This window comes from Octodon degus, unplaced genomic scaffold, assembly GCF_000260255.1.
Source record: "Octodon degus isolate 3935 unplaced genomic scaffold, OctDeg1.0 scaffold00042, whole genome shotgun sequence".
NCBI classification, from domain to species: domain Eukaryota; kingdom Metazoa; phylum Chordata; class Mammalia; order Rodentia; family Octodontidae; genus Octodon; species Octodon degus.
The window spans coordinates 10137553-10146065 of record NW_004524618.1 but is presented as its reverse complement, the minus strand read 5'-3'; the positions used below and the strand labels follow the sequence as shown (position 1 = coordinate 10146065).

The 8513-nt window shown below is 45.1% G+C and overlaps 1 protein-coding gene across 4 annotated transcripts in view; it reads right to left on the bottom strand.

Moving 5' to 3' along the window:
* The window catches only part of Add3 (adducin 3), a 187454-nt gene extending 179271 nt beyond the window's left edge, over positions 1–8183 (bottom strand). For 2 of the 4 annotated variants that reach the window (XM_023715469.1, XM_023715466.1), the window contains exon 1: positions 8092–8153. The gene's annotated coding sequence lies outside the window, so the exon portion shown is untranslated. Of the gene's footprint in view, positions 1–7183; positions 7257–8091 lie in introns of those variants that run through there. The other 2 variants (XM_004631519.2, XM_023715467.1) reach the window with 2 other exon arrangements.
* Between the last annotated feature and the right edge of the window lie 330 nt (positions 8184–8513).

Genomic DNA, 8513 nt, shown 5'->3' with positions numbered 1-8513 from the left:
AAAAAAACAAAAAACCACATTAAAAAGCCGGGAGTGAGCCTGAGGCATAAGAACAACATATTTCTTCTTTGTCTTTCCACTATTTTGCTTTGCCACTGTCTTTTCCCTTTCCACCACCTATTTGCTCCAATTCATCTACAACAAAAACAAACAAAAAAACCCACAAGGATTCTTTCTTCAAAGCACTTAACTGAGTCAAAGATAGGTGGTGTAACCAGTGAAGCGATCCACTTATCCAAAGCTCTTAGTTCCATTTAAATTACCTGAGCTCTTACTAATGCCCTTTCCCAACCACTTATTTATATACTAAAAGGCTGAACTTACAGAGCCCTTTTCTCACATACGCATAACACAAAAGAAAATAGAAGTTTTAACATAATGCAGCTAATAGCTGAATTCCAAAGTATTGAAAGTAGAGTGTTTTTAAAAGTTCCTAAGGAAGCTGGGCATGGTGATACATGTCTGTAATCCTAGCACTGAGGAGGAGGCTGAGGGAAGAGGTCAAGGCCACTCTGGGCTACATATCAAGTTTGGGGCCAATCTTTACTATATAGCAAGACCCTGTCTCAAAAAATCAAAGACCCTACAGAGGCCTTGAGCCCAAAATATGCTTTTTTTTAGAGCTAGGGGTCCAACCCTGAGTATCACACACGACAGGCAAGCACTTCCTCCCCAGACAACAGACCAAATATACTTCTTTAGACATAGCAAGTTAGCCTGATTATCTTCTCCTTGAGGAAACTGGGCAAATCTATCTTTCTGCTATGGTAGTCACTCCAGCAGCTAAGAAAATGACAGGATAAGAAAAACTACATAAATAGGAAATGCTCACACATCCTGTGCAAGCACGAGCCACTGAGAGGAGCATCACAAATATACTGCTGATGGTGGCAGATTCAAAGCACAAAGCTACAGAAACAGGCAAGTCTTTAACTGATTGCTCTGCTGTTTGTTGACATAGTATTGCTATGCAGCTGAGGCTAGCCTGAAACTCAGGCAATCCTTCTGCCTCAGCCTCCCAGAGTGCTAGAATTCAGGTGTGCACCACTGAGCCTGGCCTCCAACTGTGTGCCTTCTATACTAGAATTCAGCAGAATTTAGCAGGCAACCAACAGCCACAAGAACTGAATTATACAGGCTGACTCACATCTACACTATCCTTTCTCCTGCCATCCAAGGAAACAGTACTTTCCTGGTCAGACAGGAGAGAATACAGAATCACAGGATTAGTTTAAAGCAGATGAGAATTAAAATAACACAAAATCATGTATGTTTCTTGTAGTCAGGGTCTAATCTTGTCTAATTCAGTGCTCACCCTGATGCCTATTTTCTGTAAGGTACAATGTGAGCATTCAAATTAATCTGATTTTATGAATACAAGACTTGAGATACTAGTTTTAAGAACATTATTTTATTGCCCTTAAACTTTTTGTAATTATTTTTACACTGGTTGATTGTGAGAAAAAACAGGAATGCCCATTACAGAAAACATGAGTTTCATAACTTGGATTCAAATTCTAGCCATGTTTGAGGAAACAGAATTCTTAAATGCTAGCTAAGGTACACCTACACAATCATATTTTCAAGCCTACGGTCAGGGATTTGAAACAGCGGTTTCAAAGTTCATTTACACCAGCAATCCCTAGCATTTTTGACTAAGCTTTAACAAAAGCCAACATCAAAAACCAAAAGTGTAACATGTAAGATGGCAATATCTATCAGTTTGACATTAAAGCTCAATTTAGGTCTAACCCCATTATAAAGATAAAAGCAAATGCTGAAGCCTGTATATATACCTTGGTTCAGCTCTTAGCTTAAACTAGTCTATGCTGCTTTCTCCAGAAGTAAATTCATAAGAACGATAACCTTTTCAAATCAAACACAGGTTTCATGTTATTACCTTCTAATCATGTACTACTATTTAAATTATGCCAAATAACTCTTGAAAGCTACATTCATTCCAAGATTACTAGGATACTCTTCATTAAGTAAATTACATCTGAGAAGGCTGAAAGAGATCATTAATGGAAATTTTCAAAGATATTCAACCAAAAATAGTTAAAGAACACAGCTCTCATTATCAATGCTACCATCTAAGGTTTTAAGGTAAATTAAACAATATTTCTTTAACATGCAAATATTTCAATTGTGCAATTAATTTTGAGCTTTATTTTGAGACTTGTCCAGCTATAAAAAGAGCATTGTTAACATACACAAAATAAACAAAAAGCCACAAAACCTTCATTCTCTAACACTTTTTTTAAACAGTTGGTACTCAATTAACATTTGTCAAACATTGGTCAAATGTATAACTTTTTACTCTACCTGAAAGAAATTGAATCCCCAAGTGGTATGGTCACACATAAACACGCAGTGTCCATTAATTAGCTATCACCAGAAGAAAAAACAATTACCATAATTCCTTATTCAGGAAGATACATTCCAAGACCCCCAGTGAATGCCTGAAACCACTGATTGTACTAAACTTCACATGTGTTGATGTTTTTTCTATACATGTATACCTGTGATAAAGCTAATTTATAAATTATGCATAGTAAGAGAGTAACAACAACTAATAATACAACTGAAACAATACGCTGTAATTAAAGTTATTTAAAAATTATGAATTTTTAAAATTTTCCTCTTAATATTTTTTGGACTGCAATTAAACACTGATAACCAAAAACTGTGAGGAATAAAACTCAAGATAAAAGAGAACTGTTACAAATTCATCTAAAGGATAACACTTATTTTACTCAAGCCACCGTTAATGAAAGACTTCTAACTTGTGTGTGTGTTTGTACGTGTGTATGTTTAATGTGTTTAGTACAGGCTCTACAGGGTCTCACTATGTAGATCGGACTCATAGTGATCCTCCTGTTTTCAGCCTCTCAAGCACTGGGATTACAGGCGTGCCCACCATACCCAGTCTCAATCTCCATCTCAGTGAGCCCCAGGGGCTGCACCGGCACAGCATGCCCGGGTTCGAACCCTGTTCCCTGAGTCTGCCTAAGCAGGTGCTTTAGTCCCCTGAGCTATCTGCTTGGCCCTATGTGTTTTAGAGAGAATTCTGGATGTATACAAGCCATTACAGCAAAAATTTAGGATTGTCTTAGCTTTTGGCCAAGAGAATTTAACTTCTGGCAGAACCCAAAAAATTTTATAACAATCTCATCCATAAATACTATGGGAGCATGCCTGTAATCCCAGCTTTTGGGAGGCTGTAAACAGGAGGAGACTAGGAGTCTGATCTAACAGTGAGACCCTGAACACCCTGTATACCCTTCCCTAAAATACTAAAAAATAAAAAATAAAAGAAGAATTAATACTATGAGATGGCCCCTAAAATCAAATGACAAGAGCGGTAACATAAAAAACAGGAAATAAAGTATAACATTCATTTTTAATGCAAATAACATAACTGAATCTAGGACTATTTATCTTCAAATTGAGTTTCACCAATTTCAAATAATTCTACTTTTAAAAAGAAGAGCATTGTTGATTAGACATGCAAAGTTTTTCTCTTTGGGCCTGGCATACAGCTCAGCAGCACAACACCTGCCTGGCAAGCACAAGGTCCTGAGTTCAATTTCTGGTATGAAAAACAAAAGTTTTCTTCTTTTTAAGATCTACAAATTTAATATACCCAAAGGAATTTAAATAGCAGTAAACATTAAGAAAACCAAATGGTGGAAGAGATTAGTAACCTGTGTCTTGGAGACAGCTTGCACTTTTTTTATTCAGTGCGTTGTTTTTATTATTCCCTAATATTACATTTCACTATACTGTCAGCAAAGAACATATCAGATATCAGTTATAACTTTTATTTATTTATTTTTTTTTTAAATGTGTGTGTGTGTGTGTGGCCACCTCAGCCCACCAGGGGGCGGGGCTGGCTGGCATGTGGTGCTGGGGGATTGAACCGTGGTCCCTGTGCTTTGCTGAGCTTGTTTTTTAAGTAGGTGCTTTAGACCACTGAGCCATCTCACCAGCCCAGTTATAACTTTTAAAAGTTCTTAACTTATAATTAATTTCTTTGTTCTACATACTACAGTGAAGCAGCAATAAACATAGTGTCCTGAAGAATGTCAGTGATAAAGACTAAGCCACAAACTACCTCTTTCCATTTACAGTACCTTTTAGGATGCAACTCAGGTGGTATTTGGAACAAATTTAAATTTAAATCCACCCTAGGTTGATATGGTACTGGAAATCAGAACAAGGATCAGGCCTGTCGGCTTAGTGCACAAATTAGTGCTGTGTCAACTGGAGCCCTATCCAGCTGGCAGAAGTAAAAGTAAGACTAGCATCTTTAGTACTAATTAAAAAGAACACATTCTAGACAAAACTCTAGCATCACAACTATACCTATGGTGTATGTATCAAGAAAATCCTCTTCCAAAATCAAAAGTTGACTCAGTGAAGATTTATCACTATCTTTCAAATTAAACACAACTGGTGATAATTAATAGGAGAGGGTGTGGCTAACCTGAACGTGCAGTTAATCCTCCCTAGAATACCATGGAGATCTTTCACTGCTGTGCAACCATTACTATAGATCAGTGATGGAGAACCTTTTAGAGCTTTCATTGACACCAACAGTGCACTGTCACACGTGTGCCCTAAGTCTGTCATCACTGCGGTAGCAGCCAGTGGTTACACAGGCTCACTCCTGAGCCAGACTCTAGGTTCTGAACTAGCAAGGTACTTAACCTCTCCATGTCTCTAGTTACTCACTAGGTTATTGGGAGGATGCAGTAAATTAAATCATATAAAACTCTCAGGAAAGTGCCTGACAGAGGTACAGCAAATATATACAGCACAGGCTGTAAAAAGTATTTGCTGAATCTTCAGTGTTGGGTAGCACGACATAAATGTCTTCAAAAAGACGTCATTTTATACACCAATGATGATAATACCTACTGAGTACAAACTCTATTCTTACCACATATAACACACGTAACAGTTTTACTAAGCTAAATTCTACTATGAATAAGCATAAGACTCTGCCAACTTTTTAAGAGTTTTTACCTGATTTCCTTTCTTAGAAGAAATGCTGCTTCTGCTCTGGCGATTTACATATACACTGCCCACTACTTTGATACTGCTCTGGCATAGGAGACATTAACCGGCTAACCTGAAAATTTGTAAATATCAAAAGCACTTGGCAGGGGGCTGGTGAGATGGCTCAGTGGTCTAAAGCGCCTACTTAGAACAAGCTTAGCTAAAAGCACAGGGACCACGGTTCAATCCCCCAGCACCACATGCCAGCCCCAGCCCCTGGTGGGCTGAGCTGCCCCCCCCCACACGTAAATAAATAAAAATAAAAATAAAAGCACTTCGCAGACAGGCCTACTTCAGGATACCTCACAACCTCAGTAATTGGACACCACACAGTGTCTAGGTTTTAGGGCTCTGTTAATATTTACAAGGGTTGTTGAAAATGTCATGTTCTCTCAGTCCCCAAAACACTCTACTTTTGCTTTTACAAAGAATAAATCTGTATCACTGAACTAAACTCACATTCAGGTCTGGGGATATTGCTTAGTGGAACAGAGCCTGCCTGGTAAGCGAGAGGTCCGATTCCCAGTGCAGAACAAAACAAAACACATTCATCCCATATAACATTATTGAAGAAAACAGAAATGGAAAAGTGTACAATTTTCTCATATTTTACACTCTAAAAATATAATCTCATCATGCAAAATAAGTATTTCCAAGTGTCATATGATTACCTATGTCATGTACCAATTGTCATCCAAACATTTCCTGATGTCAGACGTGTAAAAACCTAAAATACATTAAATGACTCATAACCAAGTATCTCAAGAAATCCTTAAATTATCTTTAATGTTTAAAATAGATATATTGCTACTTTTCCTTTGAAAGCAAGTATCAAAAGGCCAGCCCTTCAGGTCAATTTTAAGTTGGTATAGACTGAACTGTAGAGTGACGAAAATGAAATGTGGCAATTTTTTTCTGGCTTTTTCAGTACAGTTAATCTGCTCGATTTATGGAAATGAGACACACTGCAAATACAATGCGATGAAGACTTACATACAAAATCTTCCTACAAATACTCCCGAAGTCATTTAACCCTACAGAATAAATCAGTGCATAACAACTAGTCAAGTCTTTTTTTCTAAGCAAGTATCTTAACTAGTATCTGAACGACAAACTGCACTCACTGTACTCTCGCTTTAATATTCACTAGAAGCCTTCTAAAACCAAAATCAAGATGTACTCAACACAATGTAGATGGAATCCATTCCAAGAAAGGCAACCATTTCAGACCCCTAACTCTAAAATGTCACATAATTCAATGTAAACATGCACACCCATTTATGCAGCTGGCCTCATGCCTCAGAATCTTAGCAATTCCTTTACTAACTTTGCATATAATCCTTACTCAAAGCCTCTTGGGTGAGTTAAATCCCAGACCACTGCAGCAGGTCAACTGCAACAGCACAAGTGCCAAGAATATTAGTGGTTTTCCTCACGCTCCCATTTTAAACAGGAATCTACTTGCAATTAAACCTGCAAACAACAAAAAAGTTCACCTGAGGGCATTCTTGCCCGTTTACCAGAGGCCCGGCTCTTTCTACCTGTCTGCAGTCTTATCACAGCTCTACCAGCATACCTCCAAAGTGGCTGGACGCGCCCCAAGCACCAGCAAACCAGACCTGCTGCCAAGTCGGCTTGTCACCCCCTGGCAAGGAGTGCAACCTAACGCGTGTACGTTTGTAGGGGTGGCGCGCGTGTGTGTGTGTGTGTGTGTGTGCGCGGGCGGGGCCATAATGAGGATGTAGAATAGAGAAGAAAAGTGGCTGAACACTCTCAACTTTTTAACACAAGCTTCTTTAAATGAGAAAAACAAAACAAAGCCCAAACAAACCACCCCCTCCCTTCCTCCACCCCTCCCAAGCGCGGGAACCTCCGACCGCCCGGTGCGCACCCCCGGGCCGGGTCTGAGGCACCGGGCGAGCGCCGCGCTTCAACTCCCGCGGCGCAAGGAAGTCGAGCGAGCGGCCCGCCCGACGGTCCGACGCCCCCCGCGGGGTCACTCGCGCGCCGCGGCCGCGCCAGCCCGGCGGGGTTCAGCTGAGGCCGCAGGCACAGCCAAGGGGCCCCGCCGCGCGCGCCCCGGGACGGTCTCCCCGCCAGCCTCGCCCCGCAGGATTACCTCGCCGCGCCGCCAGCTTCGTGCTCCCGCCCTCCGCGCAGCCGCGGCCCGGCTGCCGCGAGCTCGGGGTACGCCGCCGCTGCCTCTCAACGCCGCTCGGTCGGGGGGAGGGCTCGCGAAGGGGAGGGGGCGTGAGGAGGCAGGCAGGGAGGGAGGGACCTGGCCGCCACCCGCAGCTGCGGGAAACGGCGACACCTGGGTCGCCGCGGCCTTTGGCGCTTGGTATTCTAAAAATATAATTTAAATCTACTACTCCTCGCCCCCCGCCCCTCCCCGGGCGACCGTTAAGGGCTGGCGGCTCGCGCTCCGGCGGGACTGGCCGAGGTGCCCTCGAGCGTGCCTTGGCCCCGCCCCGCGCCCGCCCTTGGCCCCGCCCCGCGCCTGCCCTAGGACCCGCCCCGCGCCCGCCCTTAGCCCCCCTCACAGGCCCGGCCCCAAAGTGCCCGTGTCCCGCCTCCTCTCGACCCCGCCCCTATCGGGGCCTGGCCCCGCCCCCAGTGACCCCTGCGCGATCTGGCTACGCCCCCGCAGCCCCCTTCCGGGCCGCAAGCGCCGCGGCGCCTGTGCGGTGGCTGCCGCGAGGGCCTCACGTTCTGCGGCGGGAGGGACTAGCTGGGGAGCGGTCTGGCGCCTCTGCTCTGCCCTCCTCCGGCCGTGCAGCCTCGACCCCGACGGAAACCCGGCCTCCTGGAGGAGGGGCGCCTCGGAAACGCCTCGGGCCAGCCTGAGGGCGAGCCCCCGACGCGCCCGGCCGAGCCGCCGCGCCGCCCCAGCGGGCCTGGCTTCTCTCTCGCCTGTGGGGGCGCCGGCCGCCGCCGCGGACCGGCTGCGCGCGAAGGCATCCGCAGGGCCAGCTTCTGGGCCGCGCTGCCGCCTGGTTCCTCGCCGTGTAACCGCAGAGAGCTGACCTCTTGGGGTTCGCTGGCCGCGGGTAAATGAGTCGAGGCCGCCGAACTTCGCAACACTCAGTCGCCGGGCTCGGGATCCAGCCACAGGTGACACCCGGCCGCCCAGCGCGCAGCCCAGGCGCGGCCCGCAGCCAGCCGGCTCGGAGCGGACCCGGAGACGCGCTCCTGCCCACCCACGGCGAGCACACGCTCCCGCGCTCGGCCGTCCTCGCACGACTGCACCCGCGCGCGCCAGTGATTCATGGTCTCTCGGGTGAACCCCACCCTAACGCAGAACAAACTTCATTCCCCACCCTTATCTGCCGTCTTCTCCCAGCACTGGCGACAGTCCACTCACTGCATTTCCTTCCTCTGCAGACTCGTCCAGTACCACACACCATCCCCCTCATCTTCATCTCCCTGTCCCCTAAAAATGTGCTAAT